Below are 27,693 nucleotides of genomic sequence, written 5' to 3' on the forward strand. Positions count from 1 at the left end.
TGTGGCATTCCAGGAGGCTTCCAGCTGACTCAGCCCCAGGGCACATGAGACCCTCACTCCGCCTCTGGCATGACAGGCATGCTGTCCTGCTGTGTCAGGTCAGGTCCTGTCCAGGAGACCTCTGAGGAGGCCACAGCCTCTCCCCTCACCTCAGCTGCGGCCTCCGCGCTCCCCACCTTGCCTGAGGCTCACCCCGTAAGCTACACTGTGGTCCCAGGGTCCTCCAGCCTCCACCTCCCCAGAGCCGGCTGGGGCCATAGGCTCCAGCTGCAGTCAGGTTTTACATGAGCTGGGGTTTGAACTCAGGTCTTCATGTGCACCCAGAGGACTCTTCCCCAGCCAGGTGCTCACTCCACCCCAGGGTAACCAGGGGGAGTAAAGGAGCTGGTCTCCTGCACACACACACACATACACACACATACATATGCACACGCACACATGCACACACACACCCACGCACACACACACAAGGCAAACACATGCACACACATATACACACATGCACACACGCACACACACATGCACACACACACACATGCACATGCACACATGCAGACTCACACACACATGTACACGCGCACATGCACACACACATACACGCACACAGGCAGACACATGCACACACACGCACACAGGCAGACACACGCACATGCACATGGTCAGGTGGAGAGATCCTTCCTGCACAAGGATGGAGATCTGGAAGAGAAGGGATGGGCTGGGGCGTGAGCTCAGTGGACAAAGCATGGAAGACAGACCTGGGTCCTCTTCAAGGCCACGACCAAGCAACACAGCCCCTTCCCGTCATGTGTACACTCCCGGATGGGCTGAGGACACATCAGGACGGATACAGCAACAGCTGCTCCTGCGGAGGACCAGGGTTCAGGTCCCAGCACCCACACGGTGATTCATGACCACCTGCGACTCCAGCTGCAAGGAACCTGGTGTCCTCTCCTGGCCACCTTGGGCTCTGCACCCTCTCATACACACAAATAAGAGTGACCTTAAATCAGGCCCAGGGACCCGCTCAGAATGGACCCAGGGTAGTGGGGATGCCTTCCACTCACCACAAATGAGCCATTACCAGCGTCTGCTCACTCTCCCGTGTCCCCAAGCCCCTGACACGTCATCATATGTGACTGTCAGGAGGCTGAGGCCCAGAAAATCCAGGAATGACCTATCCCTGCATCAGCACCACTCTGGGGAAGCTGATGCTTCCAGAGGTTGCTTAGCAACAGCATCCACACTGCAGTGGGAGGCTCTGGCTCTTTCTGCACAGACTTCTCTAGGTCCTGATTTTCAAAGGGATAAAGTTGGGTGGACAGGCTTTCCAAGAGGGGCGGCTCTCTGGGGCTTGAGAAAGGAACAAAGACACCACAGAGAATAAAAAGGGAGACTCAGTGTGCAGAGTGTCTGTGACTCAGTGTGCAGTGTGTCTGTGACTCAGTGTGCAGTGTGTCTGTGACTCAGTGTGCAGAGTGTCTGTGACTCAGTGTGCAGTGTGTCTGTGACTCAGTGTGCAGTGTGTCTGTGACTCAGTGTGCAGTGTGTCTGTGACTCAGTGTGCAGTGTGTGACTCAGTGTGTCTGTGACTCAGTGTGTCTGTGACTCAGTGTGCAGTGTGTCTGGACTCAGTGTGTCTGTGACTCAGTGTGCAGTGTGTCTGTGACTCAGTGTGTCTGTGACTCAGTGTGTCTGTGACTCAGTGTGCAGTGTGTCTGGACTCAGTGTGTCTGTGACTCAGTGTGCAGTGTGTGACTCAGTGTGCAGTGTGTGACTCAGTGTGCAGTGTGTGACTCGGTGTGCAGTGTGTGACTCGGTGTGCAGTGTGTGACTCAGTGTGTCTGTCAGTCAGTAGAGTGCCTGTAGCTCAGTTGCCTGTTATTCATGAAGCGCTGGGCTCTATCCCTAGTGCGTGGTGACACACACCTGTCATGTAGCACTCAGGAGGTGCAGACAGGAGGACCAGGAACCAGTGTCATCATCAACTATGTGGAGAGTATTTGAAACCAGCCTTGACTATGTGAGACCCTGTCTCAAAGAACAAAGCAGGCTTCCACCGTGGCTAGGTGAGATTTCTGCAAGACAGGACAGTCTCTGCCCACAGCTGTGGGGATCCGGGGCTGGGTCATCCTTGGTCATTAGCCACTCTGACACCTGATGGGCAAACAGTACCTTGGGGAAAAGACTCTCCTCAGCAGTGATGCCCTGGTTCAGGGGTTCCCAGGGACCCCAGTGTCACCTGGCCTCCTGCCCCCGCCGCTGGGACTCTGCACACACACACACACACACACACACTTATGGTATAGAAATGAGTACTTTGTATTGGTATGGATTTTCATTTATTGATACAAATTTAAGGTCGATTTTGTGATGTGTATATTTCTCCTCTTGTTTAAGTTTATACTGATCTTTTAAAATGTAATGCATAATTAAATACAGATTGTATATAGTCATCTAAAATAGTCGGAACTTATAGTTAAGTTAGATTTTTTTTTTTTTTTTTTTTTAGTTTTTCGAGACAGGGTTTCGCTGTGGCTTTGGAGGCTGTCCTGGAACTCACTCTGTAGACCAGGCTGGTCTCGAACTCACAGAGATCCACCTGCCTCTGACTCCTGAGTGCTGGGATTAAAGGCGTGCGCCACCAATGCCCGGCTTGAACTTGGATAGTCTTAAACGGTTCCTGCTTCATGGAAGAATCTGCCAGATGTTCTGCAGGACACAGAAAAATGACTGACAGACTGCCAATGCAGGCAGACAGTTTAAAATTTCCTGCTTTGCTGAGAAGTGTTCCAGACACACTGTGGCCTGTGGGCTGAAGATGGATGCCCCAACGTTACAAGGTAACTTTGGGTGACTCTCCAGGTAGCCAGATGTCTCTGTCAATTCTAGTGTTTACATGTTATCCTTCTGTGGTCTTTGATGAAGTTGGAGGCAGATAGTTATAATTATAGTTTAAGACTTTAGACTCACACAGATAGGATAGATGATATTTTCTTTAAATGTTACTAAATGTTAATAGATTAAATATTATAACCATGGTTCTTTTTTTTTTTTTTTGGTTTTTTGAGACAGGGTTTCTCTGTATTGTTTTGGAGGCTGTCGGTCCAGCCCGGCCTCGAACTCACAGAGATCCACCTGCCTCTGCCTCCCGAGTGCTGGGATTAAAGGCGTGCACCACCAACACCCAGCATAACTATGGTTCTTACTTGATAACTGTTTTGCTATATATAATTTGACTATGTTAAAGTTAAAACCTTTCTTTTTATTTAGATAGAAAAGAGGAGATGATGAGGAAGTCCTTCTGTGTGTATGTTGTCTTACTGGTTGATAAATAAAGCACTGTTGGAAGCAAGATAGGTGGGACTAGGAGTCGAGGAGGATTCTGGGAAATGTAGTCAAGAGTAGGGAGTCACCATGTGATCCAGGGAAGAGAAGATGAAGAGAAGAGAAGATGCCTCAGGATGGCGTCCTCGGAAAGATAAGTCCTTATAGAAATATGTATTAGCCGGGTGTTGGTGGCGCAGCCTTTAATCCCAGCACTCGGGAGGCAGAGGCAGGCGGATCTCTGTGAGTTCAAGGCCGGGCTGGACCGACAGCCTCCAAAACAATACATAGAAACCCTGTCTCATAAAAACCAAACCAAACCAAAACAAAACAAAACAAAAAAAACACTTAAGACAGAACTGGCCAATGAGAAGCCCTGGACATCGGCTGACAGCGTTGTAACTAACAGATCTCTGTGTGTTATTTGGGGTTGACGCTGCACTGGGACCAGGCTGGAGGGAAGAATCTCATTACACACACTGAGTGCTGAGGGAGACAGTGGTTGGCCTCACCATGGTGACTCAACCTAGCCCAGCAGGAGAGATTTAAGCAGCACCGCATTCCTGGGTGCTGGGGACACTGCTCAGGGTTGTTCCCTGCGGGGTGTCCTTGGTCATTGTGGGGCACGGCAGCTTCTGCAGCCACCACCCACTATGCCAGGAATGCCCCCAGTGTGACAGCTACACATGTCCCCAGATGTCACCCAGCATCCCCTGGAGGGCAGGGCTAGGATCACACTAATATATGCTGGTGGCTGGGAGTAAATGTCACATTGGAGGTCCCCAGTGCTGTGAGAAGTTTCCTGCATTCTCAGCTGCAAACTGGACAAGAAGGTCCTATGCACTGCGTGCACAGCAGGGGTGCTTCTGGCGGGTCCCCTACAATGACACTTGGGTGTGTCTGGTGTTCTGACGGCTGCCGGGACCTTGTAAGCCGATCGATCAGCAGATGTGTTCCCAGGACAGTCTGTCCACAGAGACCGGGGACAGACGGACCCCAGAGCAGCCAGCCCAGGTGTGTGTGATCAGGAGCCAGCTGCAGCTGGAAGCAAGCGTCTGAGCCACCTGCACCAGGCCGGGGCCCGCCATGGTCCCAGCAGAATGTCCCCAAACTGCAAGAAGAAAGGGAGCCTGGAGAAAAAGGTCTTGCTCCCGGGCGCCCGGGGCTCTGTGCTGTATGTGGGTACCGGCGCATCAAGGCTGGAGGGTGGTTTTATGGGGACCCTGCGGCTCTGTCAGTCATCCAGGGCCCTGCAGAACGCTGAGCCGAGTTCCGCCTCCCCCAGTCTGTGCCAGGCTCCCCACACCTGTTGCTCTGTGTGGCCTCATGCTCTCAGGCATCGCTTCTTCCAAGGGGCTGGGGGGACACCAGGAGGGGGTGAGTGTCACCCCAGCATCGCCCGCAGCTCAGCCTCAACCTCCCTTATCATGCAGAGATGCACGGAGCTCCCCTGCCCCCTGGTGGCCATACGTGGTAACGGCAGGCGCTGCTATCTCAGGAGATTGCCTCCAAACCTGAGAACCCCAGTTCGATTCCGCACCGTGGAAAGAGACGCTTGGCTCCCTCAAATTGTCCTCTGACCTCCACACGTCACACACACACACACACACACACACACACGCATGCACGCACGTACGCGCGCACACACACGCAAACGTGAATATAGGTAATTATTTTTTAAAGGGTTCATACTGAACTGGGGAGATGGCTCGGTGGTTAGAGCCACGGGGCTCACAACTGCCAGTGACTACAGTTCTGGGAACCCCACACCCTCACAGAGAGAGACAAGGAGGAGAGAGAGAGAGAGAGAGAGAGAGAGAGAGAGAGAGAGAGAGAGAGAGAGAGAGAGAGAGAGAGAGAGAGAGAGAGAGAGAGAGAGAGAGAGAGAGAGAGAGAGAGAGAGAGAGAGAGAGAGAGAGAGAGAGAGAGAGAGAGAGAGAGAGAGAGAGAGAGAGAGAGAGAGAGAGAGAGAGAGAGAGAGAGAGAGAGAGAGAGTTAGTTATGGAGCACCCCGTCCTGCGAGCGCTACTGGGGCTGAGGCTTCTGCGGGGCACACGGAGCCCTGCGCACCTCCTGCGACCTCCGCGCCGGGGGTTCCTCAGTCACGACCGCCAGGCGAGGTCCCTGGCATCACACAGGGTCCCTGACAACATAACAGTTGCACTTTCAATCGTGTGCTTGTTTTGAGACAGGGCGGACCCCTGGACGGGTCTCTGTCCCCCTGGGGTCCCCGTCCTCCTGCCTCCTCCTCCCTGGTGTCAGGGGCTGATTTTAGGTGGCGTCTCACGCAGACACTCTGGTGGACACAAGGTTAGACGCCCGCGGGGACGGAAGGCGGCGCCTAGGCTGCATAACAAGGTCCAGCCTGGTCTCCGCCACTGACAATCAGAGCACTCACTCGCGGACCCCAAAGAACCAAGCGCTCTCTAGGGCACAGCAGCCTCAGGACCGAGACGGGGTGGAGTGGGGGTGCGGGAAGCGGGGTGCAGTACCAAAGTCTCCGGTAAACTCTGGGGCGACCTTTGCACCCTGACCCTGTCTGGTGTCGAGGTCACCGCACAGCACCGTGGCCTCCCTCCCCGACTGTGGGGACCCCGCACGACGCCCCGCGGCCCCCGCCCCCCAGCGACACCGCGCGCGCAGCACCCACGGCGCACAGCACCCACCTGCACGCGTCCTGCAGTCCGGGCACCGAGGTTCTCGCCGAAGCCTTGGCTCCCTGCAAGGGAAGAGACACCGCGCATTAATTTGGCGCCCGCTGGCGTCTGGGGTCCGCGGGGACGGGACTCGCACAGGCGGCCACTGGCGCCTCCGCCCACGCGCGCGGCCGGGTGGGAGCAGCAGCTCAGCCGCCAAAGGTCGGGCGGGATCGTGAAAGGGAGTCTCGCGTGGGCATGGGCGGCGTGGAGAGGCCGGGGCAGCAGAGGCAGGGGCAGCCGGTCCCGGGCCCCAGTCCTGCATGGGGATCCCGGCCCCACCCCGCAGGCTCTCCCGAGGGCCTCCTGTGTACACGGTGCACAGGTGTGTACGTGTGTGGTGTGCGTGCGTGTGCGCGTGTGTGGTGTGCGTTATGTACGTGTGCGTGCATGCACGTGCGCGTGTGCAGTGTGTGTGTGTGTGCACGTGTGCACGCCGTTAACACTGGGCAAAGAGCAGCGCCGACCTCCCAGCCCAGGACTCGGGGGCTGCGTTCCTTTTCGTTTCTTGTACATTTCGAGTGTGCGTATGTGCCGTGTGTGTGTGCCGTGTGTGTGTGCATGCATATGTGTGTGCGTGTGAGGTGTGTGCATGTGTGCAGTGTGGGTGTGTGCCATGTGTGCGTGCGCACGCGCGTGTGAGGCATGTGTGCGTGCATGCGCATGTGTGTGGCGTGTGTGTGCGTGCATGTGTGCGGTGTGTGTGCGTGCATGTGTGCGGTGTGGTGTGTGCGGTGTGCGTGCATGCGCAGTGTGTGTGTGTGCGCGTGTGCGGTGTGTGTCCCTCCATCTCGTGGGGTCTGCGGCTCGACCTCATGACCCCAGGCTTGACTGCAAGCCCCTCCAGCTGCTGCACCCTCTGGCCAGCCCTCGTTTGTTTACGTTGAGACGAGATTTCACTAAGCATCTGAACTCACAGCCCTCCTGTCCCCGCTTCTTCAGCTCTGAGATCAGACGCTTGACTATGAAGTCTCTTCTTTAAAATTTATTTTTCTCCCTCTCCAGACGCGGTCTCGTGTAGCCCAGGCTACACTAGGAACCCTAGGCTGCCCCGGGCCTGGCGCGTGCAGTGAGAATTTGGTTTTTTGTTTTCCCTTTGCAAACTTAGCTGCAATTCCGGCTGCGGCCTGCAAGTGGCAGCGTCGCTGCAGGAAGTGGCTGCGCGTGAGGAAAGAAAGTGGCTTTCGGTGGGGACGCGCGCTGGGTGCCCCGGGTAGGTCACACGGACCCAGGGACCTGGGAGCGTCTCACGAGCTCACACGCAGGCTGGAGCTGGGGCGCACGCAGCTGACACGCCTGTGCCCGCGGGTGTGTGCTGGGCTCTAAATAAGTCACTCAGGGTCCCCTTAGGCGGCCTCGGATTGGTTCCCCGAGGGGGCAGCGCAGCGCCCACTTCGTACCCAGCTCCTTCTGTGGGTCCCTGGGTGGCGGAGCTGACCTGGGTCCCTGACCTCCTACCCGTCTTCCAGAACCTTCGAGCGCCTCCCTTGCCCTGGCTCAGTGACTCCAAAAGCCCTGCGGATGACCTCTGCGGATGACCCATGCGGGCGACCCTGTGACCCCCTCGTCATGCGGGCGCGCAGAGAGAGAGTGCTGGTTGCGGGACGGGCAGGACACCTAGCTGTCGCTGAGACCCCCGGTCCCTCCACTCCGGGCCGGACCGCCGGACTGTGGGGACCCCGCGGTGGGGCCCGAGCCTCAGGGCGCTGAGCAGCACCCGACCCCACCCACTCCCCAGGGGAACGGCCACGTGTGTCCAGACGCCACCCGATCTGAGTACACTGAGGGGCATGAGGAAGTGACAGGCGAGAAAACTCACACATACACACACACACACACACACACACGCGCACGCACGCACGCACGCACGTGTGCACACAGGCAAGACACACACAGGAGCACACACACAAGTACACTCACATGCATGCACACAGACACACACATGCACACACACATGCACACACACATGCACACGCACAAGAACACTCACACACACGTCCAGTGCATGCAGCACCCCCAGAGTTTGGAAGGAGGCATCAGAGCCCCAGAACTGACATCACAGAAGCCTGTGAGCTGTGGGGTGCCGGGAATTGAACCCCGGTTCCGATGCAAGAACAAGTGTTCTTAACCAGTGCGCAGCCCCCCAGCCCCAGTCAGAGCCAGTTTTTAATTTTCTCGCATTACATTTTAGCCGGTTTCTTTGAGCCCCAACAGCCATGGTCCCACAGTGCATCTCCCCATGGACTCGCCGTGGCACCCAGAAAGGGTCAAGGCGGCTGGGAAGTGACCGGGCGTGGGTGACACAATCCCTGCACGCGGGAGGCAGGGGCAGGCGGATCTGAGTTCGAGGCCAGCCTGGGCTACAGAGCGAGCTCCAGGCCAGCCTGGGCTACACAGAGAAACCCTGCCCGGAACAGCATGCATCCCAGTGCACCCTGGGAGCAGACTGTCTTAGAGAACCTCACATAGCCGCTTTCTCGGGGGGGGCCACACAAACCGGCCCCAAGATGCAGTTCAGGCTGGCCTTGAACTCACAGTCATCCTCCTGTCTCAGCGTAACCTTGGTGCTGGTTTTCACTGCCACCTTGATAGGACAGAGTCAGCAAGCGTCCCGGGTCTGAGAGAAGTTGTCACTGCTCTGGGGTGGGAAGACCCCGCCAACCGGGTGGCAGCGGCGTCCGCCGGCTGTGGTCCTGGGCTGAGCCCCTCTCTGGGTGCCCTGCGCGCGGACCCAGTGTGGGCGGACACCATGCCCTCCCTGCGGCCAGGACAGACCCCCCCTCCCCCCCCCGGCCCGAAGAACCCGCGTCAGAGTCTCCACCCCCCCACACGCCGGGCGCTCCCTGGGTCGGGGCAGCCACATTTGTCTCCTGCGGCGCAGGGCCCCCAGGTGAGACCCCGCGCTTCTGTCTCTCTGGGTGACAGGCGTACCTCCTCCCGCGGGTCGCAGCTCCTCCGTGGGGAGCGAGTGGGCGGGCCGGGCTGTCTAAGCCCCTTCCTTCCCACGCTGACACGGGCACGTGGCGCCGCACCCGGGCTCCCGCAGCAGGCTCGATATAGCAAAGCCTGTCTTTTGTGCCATATGAAGCTGTCAACCTCATCACCATAGCAACCATCTAAATATGTCACCCAGGAACACTGATTGCCAGAGCAGGGAGCAGAGGGTGACGGCTTCCACCGGGTGGGGTGCGGGGCGCAGGCCTGAGAGCAGCAAGCGCGGGGCGAGGGACCCCGAGCTGGCGCTGGCGTCACAGCGCGGAGCGCACAGGGTGGACGGAGCACGGGCAGCAGAACGAAGGACCGAGCACCATCCCTTCGGGGCCTTTTATGCTTGGGACACTTCAGGCAGGTTGAAAGTCTCCTAGCTCTGAAGCCCCACCCTGTGCCAATACTTTGTGCGGCAGCCGTTGGAGATAACACACAAAGAGCTTCCTCATCCCATGGTTCATCATTACATGCATGACATTTTACTGTCTGATTCTAATGAAGATACTTTAGAGTGTTTGAAGAAGCGAAGAAATTTTTGCCTTGTTGGGTTTACAAATTGCTTCTGAAAAATACAAAGAAGAAATTCTATTAATTGTTAAGGCTACAAAATAGGTTTACAAAAAATTAGACACGAGTAGGTGGAAATTAGGAGAGATGGGTTGCAGGCTGTCAACGGCTTCCAGAGGTCACTAGGAGACACTTCCCATCTACGGCACATTATTGGGGAAAAAAACCCAATCAACTGACCCATGCAAACAGAACCTTAGATGGTGACAAGGACCTAAATGGTCCCAAGGAATAAACGGCTGGAGCTGAGAGCCTTGGCATCGGTGGAAGAGAAATTGCAGACTGCACCTGCGGATCCAAGGCTTGCTTTTTATTTTATTTTATTTTTTTTTTTTGGTTTTTCGAGACAGGGTTTCTCTGTGGCTTTGGAGGCTGTCCTGGAACTCACTTTGTAGACCAGGCTGGCCTCGAACTCACAGAGATCTACCTGCCTCTGCCTCCCAAGTGCTGGGATTAAAGGCGTGCGCCACCAACGCCCGGCCCAAGGCTTGCTTTTTTGTTTTTTGTTTTTTGTTTTTTTGGTTTTTCGAAACAGGGTTTCCCAAGGCTTGCTTTTATTACAGCCACAGTACCCTCTCAGCATCCCCTACAGGGATTGTAATGCAGAGGGAAGATATTGTTTTAGAATGGGTATTTTTAACACATAACCGAGTAATAAATCAAAAACTTATGTGGAAAAGGTCTCTGAGTTGATTCTAAAAGGAAAATTGAACCTTTGTCAATTAGCAGGAATAGATCCAACAGAAACTGTAGGACCTTTTACTACATTGACAAATGACGGGTAGACAGCAGACCCTGGCAAAGAGCTTGTGGTGATTTTTGGGAGAGGTTAACAATTATCCCAAAAGCAAGAGAATTCACCTTATAAAAAGGACTAACTGGATCCTTCCACACATCGTAAGGGAAACACCAATAACTGGAGCCCCTACATTCTATACTGATGCAAATAAAAACAGGAAAACTTAAGTAAAGTGGATCTAAGTCCTTATAATTCTGTTCAAAAGTCAGAATTAAATGCTACTATCATGGTGTCAATGGATCATAAAGAAACTCTCAGCATAGCTACTGATTCACAATGTGCAGAAAGAGTTGTTTTACATATTAAAACTGTTGACTTTATACCAGATGATACAGAATTGACTTCATTATTTGTTCAGTTACAAGACATACTCAGGAACAGGTATCTTCCCATATATATAACACACATCTGATCCACAGAGGTCTGCTGGGACCTCTAGCTCAAGGTCATGATGTGGTTATAGGAAATGTGCTAAGGACCTCAGAATTTCATTTAAAAAGACACCAGTCAACAGCAAAGGTTTGGAAACAGACTTTTCCATCACTTGTCAACAAGCGGAGGAATTCATAAGGAAACGTCCTGCTTGCTCTTTATACAACCCAACTCCACTACCTGCAGGAAGTAACCCAAAGGGTACTCAAAGGAATGAAATCTGGCTGATGGATGAGTTCCATTTTGGAGAATTTGGAAAATTAAAACATGTGCACCATAGCCGGGCGGTGGTGGCGCAGCCTTTAATCCCAGCACTCGGGAGGCAGAGGCAGGCGGATCTCTGTGAGTTCGAGACCAGCCTGGACTACCAAGTGAGTTCCAGGACAGCCTCCAAAGCCACAGAGAAACCCTGTCTCGAAAAACCAAAAAAAAAGAAAATGTGCACCACACCATTGACACCTAGTCACATTTTCAATGGGCAACCGCTTTGAGTGGGGAAAGGCTGATTTGGTGATCACACATCTGCTAGAAGTCATGGCCATCGTGGGTATACCTGTACAAATTAAGACAGACAATGCTCCAGCATATGTCTCTAAGAAAACGAAACAGCTTTTTGCTTATTATAATATAAAGCATATTGCAGGTATTCCACACAATCCTACAGGGCAGGCAGGAATAGAAAGGTCAAATCCAACTCTTAAGGAAATGCTAACCAAACAGAAAGGGATAATAAAGACCCCCAAATAGACTGCATTGTGCTGTATTCACTTTGAATTTTCTGAATGCTAATGGGAAAAGAATGACAGCTGCAGAGAGACATTGGACAATAGAAAAAAAAACCTACAGAACTAAATCAGCCTGCATACTTCAAAGATGTATTGACCTCTGAATGGAAACCAGGACATGTGTTGCATTGGAGAAGAGGTTTTGCTTTTGTTTCCACAGATGAAGAAAAGCTATGGATACCATCAAAATTGATAAAGATTCAATTTAAACAAGACACTTCTTGCTGGGAGTTGGTGGCACACGCCTTTAATCCCAGCACTGGGAGGTAGAGGCAGACTGATCTCTGTGAGTTTGAGACCAGCCTGGTCTACAAAGAGAGTTCCAGGACAGGCTCCAAAACAGTACAGAGAAACTCTGTCTTAGAAAAAAAAGACACCTCTTAATTAGAAGAGATGATAGTTGATCAAGCAATATGGTCATTTAATATAAACTAACCTATAAAACTAACAAATATTTTTCATTTGATCATATATAACTTGCCAAAAGAGAACCTCCCCAAAATTAGGTATCCAGCTAAAGGGATCCAGAGACCACTGGACAAATGAGACATCTGAAGAAAAAGAACAGATCATCCAGATAACAATGTCCCAAGAAAAGGAATAAATTGGCCTATTGGTATATCACATTTACAACAGAATAAAATTTCATAAATCCTCCCAAATGTTTGTTTCTCCTTTTCTCTACAGACACATAATGCAAATGATCTTTTTGTAGTTCAATTAAAGATTAAATCTGGCTTTGGAGTTGGAGTGTGGCTCTTTCCTTCTCTAAACCCAAGCCTGCTTGTTAAAGAAAAATCCAAAATCTCTGTCTCACCTCAGAAGAGCCACCTGACATGGGACAAAAGAAAAACCAAAATTTAGGAACTAATGTATAGCCACTAGTCTCTTAATCCTTTGGTTTATATTGACTTTTTTTTTTTTTTTTGGTTTTTTCGAGACAGGGTTTCTCTGTGGCTTTGGAGACTGTCCTGGAACTCGCTTGGTAGTCCAGCCTGGTCTCGAACTCACAGAGATCCGCCTGCCTCTGCCTCCCGAGTGCTGGGATTAAAGGCGTGCGCCACCAACGCCCGGCTATATTGACTTTTAACAGCTTTTCTTTTTTTTTTTTTTGGTTTTTTGAGACAGGGTTTCTCTGTGGCTTTGGAGGCTGTCCTGGAACTCACTTGGTAGTCCAGGCTGGTCTGGAACTCACAGAGATCTGCCTGCCTCTGCCTCCTGAGTGCTGGGATTAAAGGTGTGCGCCACCAACGCCCGGCTTTAACAGCTTTTCTTAAAGCATAAATATTATATTTATATAAAAATTTATAAGATTAATATATATGTATTTTAAAGTTTTGTGATGATATTAATGGTCTATAGGGTACTAACTAGTTGTAGAAAAAGGTTTTGTCTGCCTTCCTGTGCATGATTTCTGGTTTGGGTCTCATCAGTTTTCTACAGTGAACTATGACCACACCTAACAACGACCTTTGAAGTCTCCAAAAGGAGGAAGGGGCCACACCATGACAATTTCACCAGGACATCACAAAACCATTATGCTGAACAACACCAACTAGAGATTTGCTTTGGACTACAAACTGCTCAGGACAATTTCGAGGTGGCCAACTGAGTTGATCCAGCCTCACGGACTACTCTAGCCAGGACTTGAAACAAGCTCTGCACCTTCCCATTATGCAGAGACTGAACAACAAAGGGTACAGCTACCTCTCCCACAACATGACAATTAACCCAAAGTTTTCTTTTCAGGAGTTCCTAGAGACACTGTTGCCCACAGATAGCAGGAAGTAACTTTAAGAACACAATGTACACATTCCCAAGAGGTGGGGTGGGTGGTTTTTGGTCACTCATTGGGTTATGGATATTTGTCACTTTTTAGGGGGATTGGTTACAAAATGTTGGTAATAGTACAAAAAAGGGGGGATACAGATATGATACAATAAAAAGGGTAGATTATTGAATCTACTCTGAAAAGAAAAAAGGGAGGATAAGGGAATAATAAGATACAAAGGTAGATTATTGAATCTACTTTTTAAAAGTAACCACTAGTTTTAAATATTTTACATCGGATTGGACTTTTGTATATTGTATACAAATATTACATATTGATACAAATTTGAGCTTAATTTCATTCAAACATACTGTACATATATTTCTAATCTTGTTCAAGTTATTGTATCTGCACAGCTCATTTAACAATGTAATGCAAATTTCTAGTCCTTGAAAGGATCCAGAAAGGACAGAGTCACCAGACAGCGCTCACAGGCCACTGAGAGGGAGGGACTGGATGGGTGTGTGGAGTCACCAGACAGCATGACAGTCAACTTTGGACATAAAAAGAATAAAATATGCACAAACTAATTTCTATACAACACTTAAAGAGCTGTGGCCACTGAGATGGCTCAGAGAGTAAAGACCATTTCACCTTGCAGAGGTCACAATGGCGAACGCTGACCCTGCCCGGTGTGCAGTGCCTGGCTTTCCTTGGGGGCAGCTACGGTCCTGTGCTCCCATCAATAGCCTGTTTCCTGTGTTTTCCCTTTGTAGTGGCTTCCCCACTCACAGTAAGACTCGGGTGGTGGTGGTGCAGCCTTTAGTCCCAGCACTCGGGAGGCAGAGGCAGGCGGAGCTCTGTGAGTTGGAGGCCAGGCTGGTCTACAGAGTGAGTTCCAGGACAGCCTCCAAAACAATAGAGTCGAAAGCCCCCCCACCACAAAGAAAAAGACTCACAGTGGAGCCAAGCCTCCAGGCCCTCACTGGGATATTCTAGGCGGGGCTCCACCCTGACCACACCCCTGGCCCCTCACTGGGAGATTCTAGGCGGGGCTCCACCCTGACCACGCCTCCAGCCCTTCACTGGGGATTCTAGGTGGGCCCCTGAGCTAAAGGGAAGAGAAGGAAAAGGGAAAATACTTGCAGTTCATAGTGAGCAGATATTTCTCAGACCTCAGCCCAGGCCTCCTTAACATGCCCCAGTGAATCTAAACACAGGAAGTCTGAGAAACTGCCCCCAGGCTATGATGTCACAACAAAGCTGGCCTGTCCTTTGATTAGGGGTCCCATAAAGAGCATCAAGAAGGAGCTCAGAGAATCCCAGCTCCAGGGATTTAGCGTTGCTTCTTCCTCTAGGAGGGAATGTCATCCCAAGAGCTAAGTCACAGGGCCGACATGTTGGGGCACGCAGGGACACCTCTGCCCTGGGCTCCTAAATTAGCTTGTTCTGTCAATCTATCCCAAAATGTAAAATTCATTTTAAAAAGACATGGAGACAGAAGACATGCAATTAACTTTCAGAAGGTGCTTTGAAAAGGGAGCCTCCTAATGACATGATTATGTAAAATCCAGAAAAGAGGCTAAAAACAGAATATGCAAATTAGAGAGGGGCGGGCTCAGGGAGGGGACAGGTAGGGATGGCCCCCATGCAGGGGCAGGGGGCTGTGGGGGAGGAAGCTTCCCGAGCACTGAGGGCTGATCCGCAGCAACTGAGTCTGACACCCTTGCGCCTCTTTGAGGGTGCTGCTTCATGGGTGGAAAGTTCTGGAAAGCCAGAGTGAATCAGAATGGGTGAAAGGAGTCTCAGGGATGCTGGCAGCACAAGCCTATCATCTTATGAGGGAGGCTGAGGCAGGAGGATTGCTGTGAGTTTGAAGTTAGTTTGGGCTGCACAGCAGACCGTTTTAAAAAAAACAAAACAAAACAACTAACAATAAGTAAACTTGGCTGGTAAACAAGAGTGCAACAAGCCCAAAGCCAGCCAGAGCCACAGGGAGTCCAAGGCCAGCCTGAGCCACAGGGAGTCCAAGGCCAGCCAGAGCTTCAGGGAGTCTAAGGCCAGCCTCTGTCTCAGAATCAAGCAGGAAGAGGGCTAGTGAGAGGGCCCAGCAGGTGAAGGTGCTTGCTGCCAAGCCTGACAACTAAACTTCAGTTTTTTGAGACAGGGTCTTACTCACAATGTAGCCCAGGCTGGCCCAGAACTCACAATGTAGACCAGGTGGGCCTCAAATACAGAGATCCTCCGGCCTCTGCCTCCTGAGGTGTGTGTGGGCTGCCATACCAGCCAATGGTAGAGTACTTGCCTGGCACGCACCAGGTTCAGTGCCTGCTGTTGAAAACAAAGAAACAAAAATAACTTGGAGCCACTGAATTCAACAGTGTGGATTTACAGGAGTCAGATGAAAACCGTAGGTCAGATCTGGCCCTCAGTTTGTCCCTGACAACAGTGTCCCTTTCCCCATGGCTAGGGCAGGTTTGCACGGCAACAGCAGAGCTGAGAGCAGACTGACTGGGACCTCTCGGCCACCAAAGCTGGAGGCATTTCCTTCGTGACACTGTAGGGGTCACAGCAACCCTCCTCATGGTCTCAAAGCCCCCGATGACTGCAAACTGTCAGGCTGCTTTTCTATTGGAGGGGCTGGGGATGCAGCTCACTCCTCACACACAAAGCCGGCTCAGTGGGCGCCACGCTCATGCATCCCACGCAAAGCCAGGTCCACGCCCTGCACAGAGCCCGGGTGTGACACGCATTCGCCTGTGGCTCCATCACTCAGCATGGGGCAGGGATTCAGGGCAGCCTGTGCTACAGACACGGTGAGCATGAGACCATCCTGGGCTACATGAGACCTGGTCACCATGGGTTCTTGTCCCCCACAGTCCTGGAGACTGTGCTGAGTTGTCACTCTGGGATCTGACAGGCCTGATAGGCCAATGACACCTGCCCTTGTCCCTATGTGTGACAATCCGAGTCTGTCTCCTGAGGGCTCAGCACCCTGCATCATGCTACCAATCATCGAGGACAATGACAGGGTGCAATGCTGCCCTGTCCCATCACCCCAGATGCCTGGGCTGGGAGCCGTGAGCTGCGGGTCACACGTCCCCGTCCTTCACACCCAGCTGCATGCCAACCCCGTCCTGCATCGTGACTGTGGGCCACGCTTCTCTGCAGTGTAGAAGATGCTGTTGGAGGGGAGGGACAGAGGTGGCCGGACCTCAGGCCATGAATTTCAGGTCAGCCCATGCAGAGCAGGAGACACAGCTCAGCAGCTCCTGCCGAGGACCCGGGTTTGATGCCCAGCACCACACAGGGCTCACAACCACCTGTGACTCCAGTTCCCAGAGACCCAACAACGACATCTGGACTTTGCGGGTACTGCACCCAACATACATACATACATACATACATGCATGCATACACACACACATATATCATACACCCAACAGACCTACACACAAGCAAACACTATAGAGAAAATGAAATCTATAATATATAATGTAATGTAAATAATACACCCATATTATATGAGAATATTAAAGAAGGGTTGGGGCAGGCTCAGCGGGTAGAGCCTGTGTGGAGCCTGAGGTTCCATCGCCTGCACGGAGTGAGGTGGTGCACATCTGTCATCAAAGCTCCTCTCCTAATGGGACGTTTGAGGCTCAGAGACGTTTAGTGGCCCATCAGGGCTACAAAACTGGGAACTGAAATAGACTAAATGAAACTTGTAGTCAAAAGATGCCATCCAGGTGGCTCTCCCATCTCATCCTACATGAAGACGTTCCAGTCCTCCCCTCACTCTCCTCCAGACCAAAGATGCACGACATCCCAGCACTCAGGAGTCTGAGGGAGGAGGGTCACAAGTTCAAGGCCAGTCTAGGCTACAAAAGACCTATATCAACCTCCTATAATCCCCAAAAAACATTAGAACTGGTGTGGTGGTACACACATTTAATCCCAGCACTAGGGAGGCAGAGGCAGGCGGATCTCTGTGAGTTCGAGGCCAGCCTGGTCTACAGAGTGAGTTCCAGGACAACCTCCAAAACAATACAGAGAAACCCTGTCTCGAAAAACCAAGAAGGAAAAAAGGAAAGAAAAAACAGTAGAATTAACTTGGTGAACCTCCCTCCAAATAGTCAGCTTGAGCAACTCTTTCAAAGTGAAATGCCATCATGTGACATTCCTGGGAACACGAGAAGACACTGGTCGCACACAATGGCTCAATTGTGCAGCCTGGCTATGCAGATAAGCAGCTCAGCGTCAATGGGTGCCTCTGAGCAAGAAGAGGTCTTTCAAAGAGGTTTCAGATCTGTAGCTTGCAAGGGTAGCTTTGGATCTCAGGTGTGGCCTGTATGAGTCAGCTAATGCCACATAACAAGTAGCACCAATGTTGTAGATCAAGACAACTTTCTGTCTGTGATATCATAGTGCATTATGGTGGGACTCTTCCCGTGGCTACAAGCTCTCCAGTGACCCCTCCCTAGATGAGCAAACATCACCCCAGCCCAACACCTACCCAGCAATTCCAGAGAGCCTCAAACAGATCTACTAAACTGCACCTGGAGTCCTAATTCAGGAGAACTTGCCACAATAAGTAGAACCTGGTGCTGTTTGTTACACAGTGTGGCTGACTGATGCACTGTCTCAGAGATTCAAATCCACCCTCCTGAGAAGCTAACCCTGAGTGGCAGCCCAGAATGTGCAAAGAGAAGCTCACATGTCCCTTACTCTGTAGTATCTTCACTCTTTGGGGGAGTTTTTCTACTTAGCCAGGCTTGGAAACTGAGCATTTTCGAGAATTCTGTTGGTTAGGAAACGACACCATGCTGTTATATATACCGTGATGCTCCTCTCAAAACAGAAGTGTTCTAACACCTCCCGGTCTGGTTGAGATGAGAATAGACTTTTTTAAAAAGCAAAAGTTTTACACACATGGGAACAGTCACACTGCCACACATGGAAAGCGCCGTAGAGACTACGTCAGACGGTACGCAGCTGCTAACCGTCTACGCATTCCTCAATGAACCATTCTCAGACACACTGTCCCCTCCCCCAAAACACAACCGAGCGACCCAAGCCGAATATAGCCGTTGCATCACCCATTCAAAGCTGCGAGTGCTTGGCTGTGGGAACCGGGCTGTGTGCAACCGCTGAGCCCACGGAAACACTGCCAAGGAACCAAGGCCAAGGGGATAGCCGAGGTTGGTTTCTGTTATTTCCAAGACAGGGTCTCATGTAGCCCAGGCTAGCCTCAAACTGGCTATGCAGCTGAGGATGACCCTGAACTTCTGATCCTCCTGCCCCAAGTGCTGGGATGACCGACCTGTGCCACCAAACTAAACCGTAAAGAATGAGCCGGGCGGTGCTGGCGCAGCCTTTAGTCCCGGCACTGGAGAGGCAGAGGCAGGCGGAGCTCTGTGAGTTCGAGGCCAGCCTGGACTACAGAGCGAGTTCCGGGACAGCCTCCAAAGCCACAGAGAAACCCTGTCTCGAAAACGACAACAAAATATTACTAGCAACAGCGTCTACAGACCGTGCGTTAATTTGACTACTGGGACTATTTTGGCAGCTTCCTCAGTGATGGCCCGTCATGGCGTATCAGAGTCTTAGAGTGCCTGGAGGCTTCTGTAACAAGGCAGCACAGGAGCCCCCGCCCCCCCGGAAGCACAAACTACAGCAGCCACAACCTAAAGGCCAGTGCTAGACCCGTGCCCCACCCTGACCACGCCCCCGTCGCTGGCCTTGCCCACGCAGGAAACAGAATCCTACGGTTTGGTTTGAGAGCCTCAGCCCGCGGTCTGGAGATGCAGCCCCCTCCCCAGTGACGCCTGCACAGCTGGTTCCCAAACCGGTGGCCCTGTGGGCAGGTGACAGGCCGTGGCCGCGCTCCTGTCGACCAATCAGAGCTGAGCAGGCTGGAGCCGGAGCCTGGATGGCAGGAGCGAGGGGCGTGGCTCTGAGGGCCCCGCCCGCCCCGCCCCACCCCTCCCAGCGGCCGCGGTCCTGGGCCGCCCTCCATCTCCCCCGGCACTGGGGAATCGCCGTCAGCTCTGAAGGGAGGGACAGATCTGTGTCACCGCTCCCGAGGAAACTGAGCCACTTAATTACATCTCTAAGCACTCAGCCGGATGCCGCGTGGGGAGGCCACGTCTTGGGGGGGCCGGGGGCATCCTAGGACACCGGTGACCTGGGGACAGTGATGGTTGTCCTCCTGGGGAGCTCCTGGCTCTGCTCAGGGAGCGCAGACACTGCTCAGACCCTGCAGGGCCCGAGATGCCCTCGGGCTTGCACGCCCAGAGTCCAGGCCCTCCCTCCATCGCCGCCCTCCAGGGGCTGCCTCCCTGCCCCAGAGCCAAAAGCTTCCCATGGCCCTCGGGTCCCTGGAAAAGCCCAGCGCCCCAGTCAGCCAGCGTGGGACGGCTTCTGCCTGGGAGTCCTTCCTCCTGTCATCGGCTTCTCCAGGTCTGACACGGTGGGGGGGGGGTATTAACATGTTCTATGTACAATAGTGACATTAATTTAGGACAAGGGTACAGTTTCATCCTGTCATGGTTCCATAAAAACTGTCTAGAGGTTTCCAGAAAGTTCTAGAAGATTCCAGGATACCTTTTTTCCTCCTCCTCCTCCTCCAGGCAGGTTTTTCTGGGTAGCTCAGGCTGGCCTCGAACTCACAGAGATCTGCCTGCCTCTGCCTCCCGAGTGCTGGGGCTAACGGTGTGAGCCTTGAAACCCCTCTTATATTTCACTTCCTTTGCATCTTGGCTCCAAGGGCTCCACTTCCTTGAAGCACGACATTTGTTGCCTTCGGATCTTCTGTCTTCACTTCTCTGGGTCAACCTCCTCCCGATGACCCTCAAGTTATCTGGCTTCTCCCATTTGGCCGCTTCCCCTCATGGAGTCGCATGGTCCCTCGCTGAGCCTGCAGCGTGCCCCTCCTCCAGGCTGGCCGGCCTGCCTCTCCCCTCTAATGCTGGGGTCACAGGGTGTATGCATTCACACCTGACCTTTACAGCACGCTGGGGATTTGAACTCAGGTCTTCACACTTGAAGGCAGGTGCCCTTACCCACACTGGGCCGTCTCACCAACCCCTAGCACCTGCTTTGCCAGTGCAGAGTCCGACAAGCATTTCTCCTTCTATGATTGACAGCACGGGGGGGGGGGGGGTTGGACTGGAGGAGTCTGCAAGCCCACAGGCATGGACGTACAAAGTTCGTTACACAACCACTTCCACCATGGGGAGAAACACGAGAGAGAGAATCCGGTGGATAAACTCAGCTACAGTCACCCCATCTTTACAGAGACCCCAATGCTCAGAGCCTCAAAAGAGCCACAGATATACAAAGCAAATCCCTGGGGCACGGGAGACCATGCCAGCCATCTGTGGGTTTGAGATGGCTAATGGCCCCGCTGGGAGCTTCCTGGGGTGCTCTCAGACCAAGAAAGATAAAAATAATCATCCCTAAAAAAAAAAAACAAAACAATAAAAATCCGGTGTAGATGGTCTGGGCGGGGAGCGTCTTCCAATTACCGTCCTACGAAGACCCAAACGGACAAGTCAACCCACACAAGCAGGGCTCTCATACAGTGGAGTATTCTCAGGCTGAAACAGACCCTCCCGCCACCTGGTACACGTGTGGGGCTCAGCTCAAGAGGGTCTGAGGGTACCCGGGCTGAGGTGCAACCCGAAGAGACTGGATTTCAGTTTGGGAAGATGGTGAGCTCTGGAAACTGCTCACGACGGTGAAACAATGTGTCTAAGTGTTGCCTCGTGTGAGGTGAGGGAATACAAGGCCTGGGAATCTGAGGCAGGGGAATCACAAGTTTCAGGCCGGCCTGGGCTACACAGGAAAACTAAATAAACATACTTTTTTCTACCTCCAAGTCAACGTGTCGCCAAAGGTGGCATTGAATTTCTGATCCTCCTGCCTCCACCTCCCCAGGTGTCACTGCACCTGGTCTCTATGGTGCTGGGGATGGCACCCAGGGCTTCCTAGCAGAGTCCCAGCCCCTGTTCCCAATCTCAGCTCTGCCTCTGGAGGTAACCCTGACCCCACTGGTCTAGCCTGGTCTCATTGAAGGCTATGAGTTTGATCTGGGGACCACATACCACCTTTCCACATGCTGGGCAGACAGCAGATTCCTGCCTCCCACTCTTCCCACTGCCCCAGGCCACACACACACACACACACACACACACACACACACACACACACAATCACACACACACACATACACAAATACATGCACAAATACACTTATACACACACCTCGCATACACACACAATCACCCCACATACACATCTACACACACCCCACAGACACACACACACAATCTCACACACACACACCACACAGACACACACACACAATCACACACACATACATACACAAATACACTTATACACACACCACGAATACACACATACATACACATATACACACACCACACATACACACAGATACACACACACACATATACACAGAGACACACACACACACCCCACAGACATACACGCACTCCTCCGATCACATAGCTCTGGGACCCAGTGCGGGTTCTGAGGTTCAGCACAGGACAACAATGGACAACAGGTCTTTGTTGGACTGAGAAAGGAAGGTTCTCAGATCTGAGAACAGGACAGGCAAGAAGCAAGGCTAGGCTGGGGGAGGGGCATGGAGCCGGGGTCAGTGGGTGTTAGGGGTCTCCAGAGCCCTGAGGAACTGAAGCCGATCTGTGTGTTAGCTGCTGACCTGGCAATGCAAAATCAAAGAAGCCATGTCTCGGTGGCCCCAGGAAGAGGACACAACTCTGAACTCAGGTGGCTTTGGGATGAAAAGGATCAGGTCAGAGAAACTGATAAATTCACACTCTCACCCTCAGAAAGAAAGAAAAACGACAACCAACTAACTGCCCTAGTCCGGTTTGGTACGTCATCTATGACCAGGACAGGATCGATTCCATGTCATAGTTCACAACAACAGACCGGGACAGACGTATGGTGGAAATACAGCCTGCTCCCTCGCCACGGCGGGGCACCACGGCTATGAACAGGAGCCCGGGTCAGATGAACTCCAGCAGAGACACGGAGCTCAGGGAGCCCTGGCACAGGAGAAACCCTCCACAGGAGTATGCCTGTGGGTGCCAGGGGCTGGGCAGGGGCAGGGCAACGGCGTACTGCGGTGAGAACACAGTATCAAACTGATCATGGCTGCTCAGGAAAGCCCTGACTTATTATGCTTAAAGTGGTGAATTTTAAAATATGCAAATCAGACTTGCATTTAAAATAGGAGAAGCGATCAGATTATCCAATTTCCAGAGTCCTCGGGAAGAGATGCTGGGAACCATTTTAGAAGGCTCTGATGCCCCCCCAGCCTCCACCAGATGGAGATGACAATGACGGGGGTCTCCCAGGAGCCAGGGAGAAATGGCGTGTCCACAGGGAGGGGGAGGCTTCTCCCATTATGTCACAAATGGCTTTTGCCTCTAGCTTCTAAGGGTGTCAGGACACAGGGGCAAAAGCCTGGCCTCAGTCCACAGAAGCCCCAGATGCCACTAGAACCTGGAGATGCTGGGGTGTGCCAATAACAGACAAGGGTGGGGTCAACTCTCCACAGAAGAAAATCTAAGCAGTGACCAGCCAGACCCCTGTGACAGTAAGGGAACCAGCCAGACCCCTGTGACAGTAAGGGAACCAGCCAGACCCCTGTGACAGTAAGGGAACCAGCCAGAGAGGAACCAAGAAAAGGGACTGAATTTTCAGCTTCTCAACCCTGGTGGATGCTGAAGAGGCTGCGGTAGTAATTCTTTCTAGAAAGGTTCAAGGTCTCCTCCGACCCGGCAGAGACAGTGTCTCACTGTGTAGTACAGGCTGGCCTGGAACTCACAGAAAGCCACCTGCTTCTGGGATTTTGTTTTGTTACTGGGGACAGCACCGAGGGCCTGCTGTATGCTGAGCCGAATCCCCAGCCTAGGGAGTGTCATTGCATACTATTCCTAAACACAAAGAGCAAACCTGGGACAACCCGGTGGGGCAGCTTTTTCTGCTACTACTAGATGTGCCAGAGAAAAACGATTCTGCTCTTCGCCCAGGAAAAGCTGAGCGGACCCACGGGTATCAATCACCGGGACCCCCCACTTGACAAAATGCACTGGACTCATCAGGGGACCCCAAAATCCTTCACAAAACAGAAGTGTGGGAAGACATTAGTGCCTACAATGCAGGCTCAGTTAACCCCACATTTAAAGTCTCATGGAACAGGGCATGATGGCCACTCCTTTGAGCCCAGCACTGAGGAGGCAAAGGCAGGGGGATCTCTGAGTTCCAGGCCAGCCTGTGCTACAGAGTGAGACCCATGTCAGAAGGGAAATAAGAGAGGAGGGAGCTATACAAAGTCAAGTGTGGTGACCACACCTGTCACCTGCCACTCAAGAGAGACAGGAGGCTTAGCAATTCAGGGTCTCCCTCGGCTGCATCTGGAGCTGGAGGGAGCCTGGGCTAGCGAAGACCTTGTCTCAAAAACAAAAGAAACCACTTGTAAGAACCATGTAAAGGCCGGGCGTTGGTGGCGCACGCCTTTAATCCCAGCACTCGGGAGGCAGAGGCAGGCGGATCTCTGTGAGTTCGAGGCCAGGCTGGACCGACAGCCTCCAAAACAGAGAAACCCTGTCTCGTAAAACCAAAAAAAAAAAAAAAAAAAAAAAAGACCCATGTAAAAACGGTAGTGGGCGGCTGACTGAGCATCATATCACAGGCCTGAATGCCGGCACTGGAGAGACTGAGACAGGGGGATTGATACGACTTCCAGCCCAGCGCCTCACGGGGAATTCTAGGCAAGTGCTCTACCTCTAGGCTCTATCATAATCCATACTCTTCCAGCCTGACTGTATAGGTCACACGCAGTTTCCTAACCTCTGTGCTGTGGCCTCCGTACCCATTCATTTGCTGTGGGACGTTCTGGGCTCTGCAAAGCGTGGTGTAGAGTCTTAGACCTCAACCCGATGAATACCTCCTTAACTAGAGGCAGCCACACAGATCCCTAGGTATGACCCAGTGTTCCCTCAGAGCAGAGTCACCCAGGCTCCAAATTGCAAGCCAGGTGTTGTTATTTTGAGAGAGGGTCTCATCACAAAGATTTGCCTGGGACCGACAGCCTCCAAAACAGAGAAACCCTGTCTTGTAAAAAACAAAACAAACAAACAAACAAAAAAACAAAGATTTGCCTGTTATGGAACTCACTATGCCCAGGCTGGCCTCAAACCTGCCATGCTTCTGCCTCAGCTTCTGAAGGACGGGAAACCATGCCTGCCAGGGTGGTGATTCCCATTTGCACCCCAGGGTGGTAAGGTGGGGTCCTCGTGATGCACCAGGATGGTCAGCACTTCACGCCCTGGTTTCTCATGGCACCCTTGGGAGGGCAGGGCAGAGTCCCAAAGCCACTGAGAGGACCAGACCTGGCGGAGGGTGACAACGGTGAACTCGGTGCTAGGTTCCCTAGTTGGCACCCACAACAGTCTCCGGCTCTGAGACCCCACAACAGCTTCAGTTCAGCCGCCAACGCCACCCCCACCCCCAGCCGGCGACACACCTTAATATCATTGCCCCTAAAATTCCCACAGGAAGTCTCTGAAACAGTCAGTCATTGGCTCTTTGTGCACCCCAGGATCTAAGCCTGTGTACCCTCTGCCCAAGAGGAAGACACATCCTTGTCCCCAAGGTGATAGTCCCATGTGTAACTAGACAACAAACAGGTAGTGCCCACCCCTCGCCAAATGCTCCCCGCTCCCCCAAATGCCCCCCGCTCCTCTAAATGTCCCCCGCTCCCCCAAATGCCCCCCACTCCCCCCAAGTGCTCTCTGCCCCCCCAAATGCTCCCCACTCCTCTCCAAATGCCCCCGCTCCCCCCAAATGCTCCCCAGTCCCCCCGACTGCACCCCACCCTGACTGCACCCCCTCCTTTGTCACTGCACCCCACTCCTCCCTGGATGCACCCACTCACTCCTGACGGCACCCACCTCCTTCCTGATTGCATCCCACCCTCCTAACTGTATCCCACTCCCCCGTGATTGCACCCCACTCTGCTGACTGTACCCCACTCCCGTCACTGCCCCCACGCCGCCTACCTTACAGTACCCCACTCTTGTCAGACTTCACCCTACTCCTCGCAAACTGCACCCCACTCCTCTATGGCTGCACCCCACTCCTCCATCACTGCACCTCATTCTTCCCGAACTGCACCCCACTGCTCTCCTATGCACCCCGACTCTCCCCAGCACTCCCAGCTCACCTGCCTCCAACTGGAGTCTCAGTCTCCGCTCTCCCAAAAGCACCGCGGGGCCTGGAGAGGTCGCTTCCATGGGGCGGGGCCTCCGTGATAAAGGCGAGGCCTCCTAACACCTATACCAATCATAAGCCAAGACGGCGGAGGAAGGGGCTGGAGGCGGAGCCTTGGGCCGACAGCCTGGTAGGCTTAGCTTGGGTAGAGGGGCGGAGCTTCGGATCGAGTGGGCGGGGCTCGTCCGGGAGTGGCATCTCCACGAACCATTCGCGAGCTGGAGGGCGGGGTTACGCTGTAAGCATGGTGCAATGGGTGGGGCCTCTCAGAGGAAGGGCTGTGTGGCATCCACGCTGTGTTTTGTTTTAGCTTATTTTATTGGTGTGTATTCACTGTGCAGTATATTGGGTTTCATTATGACGTTTTCATGCATGAGTATTACATATTGTGATAATATTCACACCCGCCGCCCATCATTTTAGCTCCTACTTTTAGAAAAACGTCCATGTGGATACTGAATCAAAGACTAGGAAATTAAAAAAAAAAAAAAAACGCCCAGCAGGGGCCAGTGTGTAAGCCCCGTGAGAGCCAGGAGCAGGAAGCACACCTGTGGTTTTCGAGGAACAAGTTCGAAACCTAAACAGGAACCCAGGTTAGGGCGGAACTAGTAATAAATTTTCATGTGATTGTTTGCTTATTTATCACTCCTGAATTCCCATGTTTGTCTCTATTTTTCTATTCCCTACATATTAGTTGGGTGTTTTGGTTTTTGAAGTAGTGTGCTAGGGTTATGCCCTTAGCCTTGAACTCACTCTAGCAGAGGCTGACTTTGAACCTCCTATGTGCTGGGGATCATGCCCCAGCCCGTGGGTGGGTCTGCATTCCCCATGAGCTCTCCTGGTGACCATGGAGGCATCTGGGATGTTCTTGAAGGTAGCTGTCTACCCAGGGGAAGACTGAACGGCGGCCTCTCAGTTGGTGCCCTCAGACTCAGTCTGCGCTGACACTCTGATCACCTGAGCCCGCTGGGCTCTCTGGGCTCCTGCCATCCCTGAGGGAACACAGACACACACACACACACACACACACACACACACACACACACACACACACGACATTCCCATAGCTCTCATTTGATGCAGAGTTAGGCTTGACTGCATTTACCTAGCAGTCCAGCATGTGGGAGAATGAGGCAAAAGGATTGCCCCAAGTTTGAGGTCAGGTTGAGCTACATAGTGAGTTTGAAGCCACTGTTTCAAAAACTTAACTAATGCTGGAGAGTTGACTCAGGGGTTAAGAGCACTGGCGGCTCTTCCAGATTGACCCAGAGAGCAGCTCACAACTGCCTGTAACTCCAGTTCCAGAGGATCCAACACCCCTCCTGTAGACAGATGTGCAAAACACCAGCGCACATAAAGTATAAATAGATAGATAGATAAATGACAGACATAGATCCACTCAGAAGGCCAGTGAGACAGCTCTATCGGAAAAGTACACCCTACCAAGCCTGAGGGCCTGGTTCGTGCCCCATGGCTTACAGAATGGAAAGCAAGAGCCCACTGTAAGAAGTTGTCCTATAACTTCCATACACATACCGGAGCATGCATGCATGCATGGTCATGTATGTGCACACACATAAATTTTCTAAAATATAATTCAAAACAAGATGCACATTATTAGCAAGTGACTCTAAGTAGACCCAGAAGACTGGACTGCCCAGCTGCCACCAGATGGAGCCCTCGAGCTGCCTGCCGTGGACACACCCACCTCCCCTATGGTACTAACTCCTCACACTGCCCCAGACTGTTCCATTTCCACGATTTACTTTATTTTGTTTTTATTTTTTCCAAAATTAAACGTATTTTATGTGTGTGGACATTTTGCTTGTGGGATGTGTGTGTGTGTGTGTGTGTGTGTGTGCACGTGTGTGGTGCGTTGGTACAGTGCTGGAGAGGGCCCATAGAGGTCAGAAGAGGGTATCAGATGCTGATGCTCGAGACTGGGTGCTGGCAATGGAACCCCAATCCTCTAGAAAAGCAGACAGTGCTCTTAACCGCCAAGAC

General features: G+C 52.5%; 1 protein-coding gene across 2 annotated transcripts in view; it reads right to left on the reverse strand.

Moving 5' to 3' along the window:
• The window catches only part of Gng7 (G protein subunit gamma 7), a 62,987-nt gene extending 37,016 nt beyond the window's left edge, over nt 1–25,971 (reverse strand). The window contains exons 1-2 of one of the 2 annotated variants that reach the window (XM_005083279.4): nt 25,643–25,971; nt 5,991–6,043 (exon numbers count right to left, since the gene is read on the reverse strand). The gene's annotated coding sequence lies outside the window, so the exon portion shown is untranslated. Of the gene's footprint in view, nt 1–5,990; nt 6,044–8,951; nt 9,251–25,642 lie in introns of those variants that run through there. The other variant, XM_040737916.1, reaches the window with a different exon arrangement.
• Between the last annotated feature and the right edge of the window lie 1,722 nt (nt 25,972–27,693).

The sequence above is a fragment of the Mesocricetus auratus genome, unplaced genomic scaffold (genome assembly GCF_017639785.1).
Source record: "Mesocricetus auratus isolate SY011 unplaced genomic scaffold, BCM_Maur_2.0 Super-Scaffold_100676, whole genome shotgun sequence".
Lineage (NCBI taxonomy): Eukaryota > Metazoa > Chordata > Mammalia > Rodentia > Cricetidae > Mesocricetus > Mesocricetus auratus.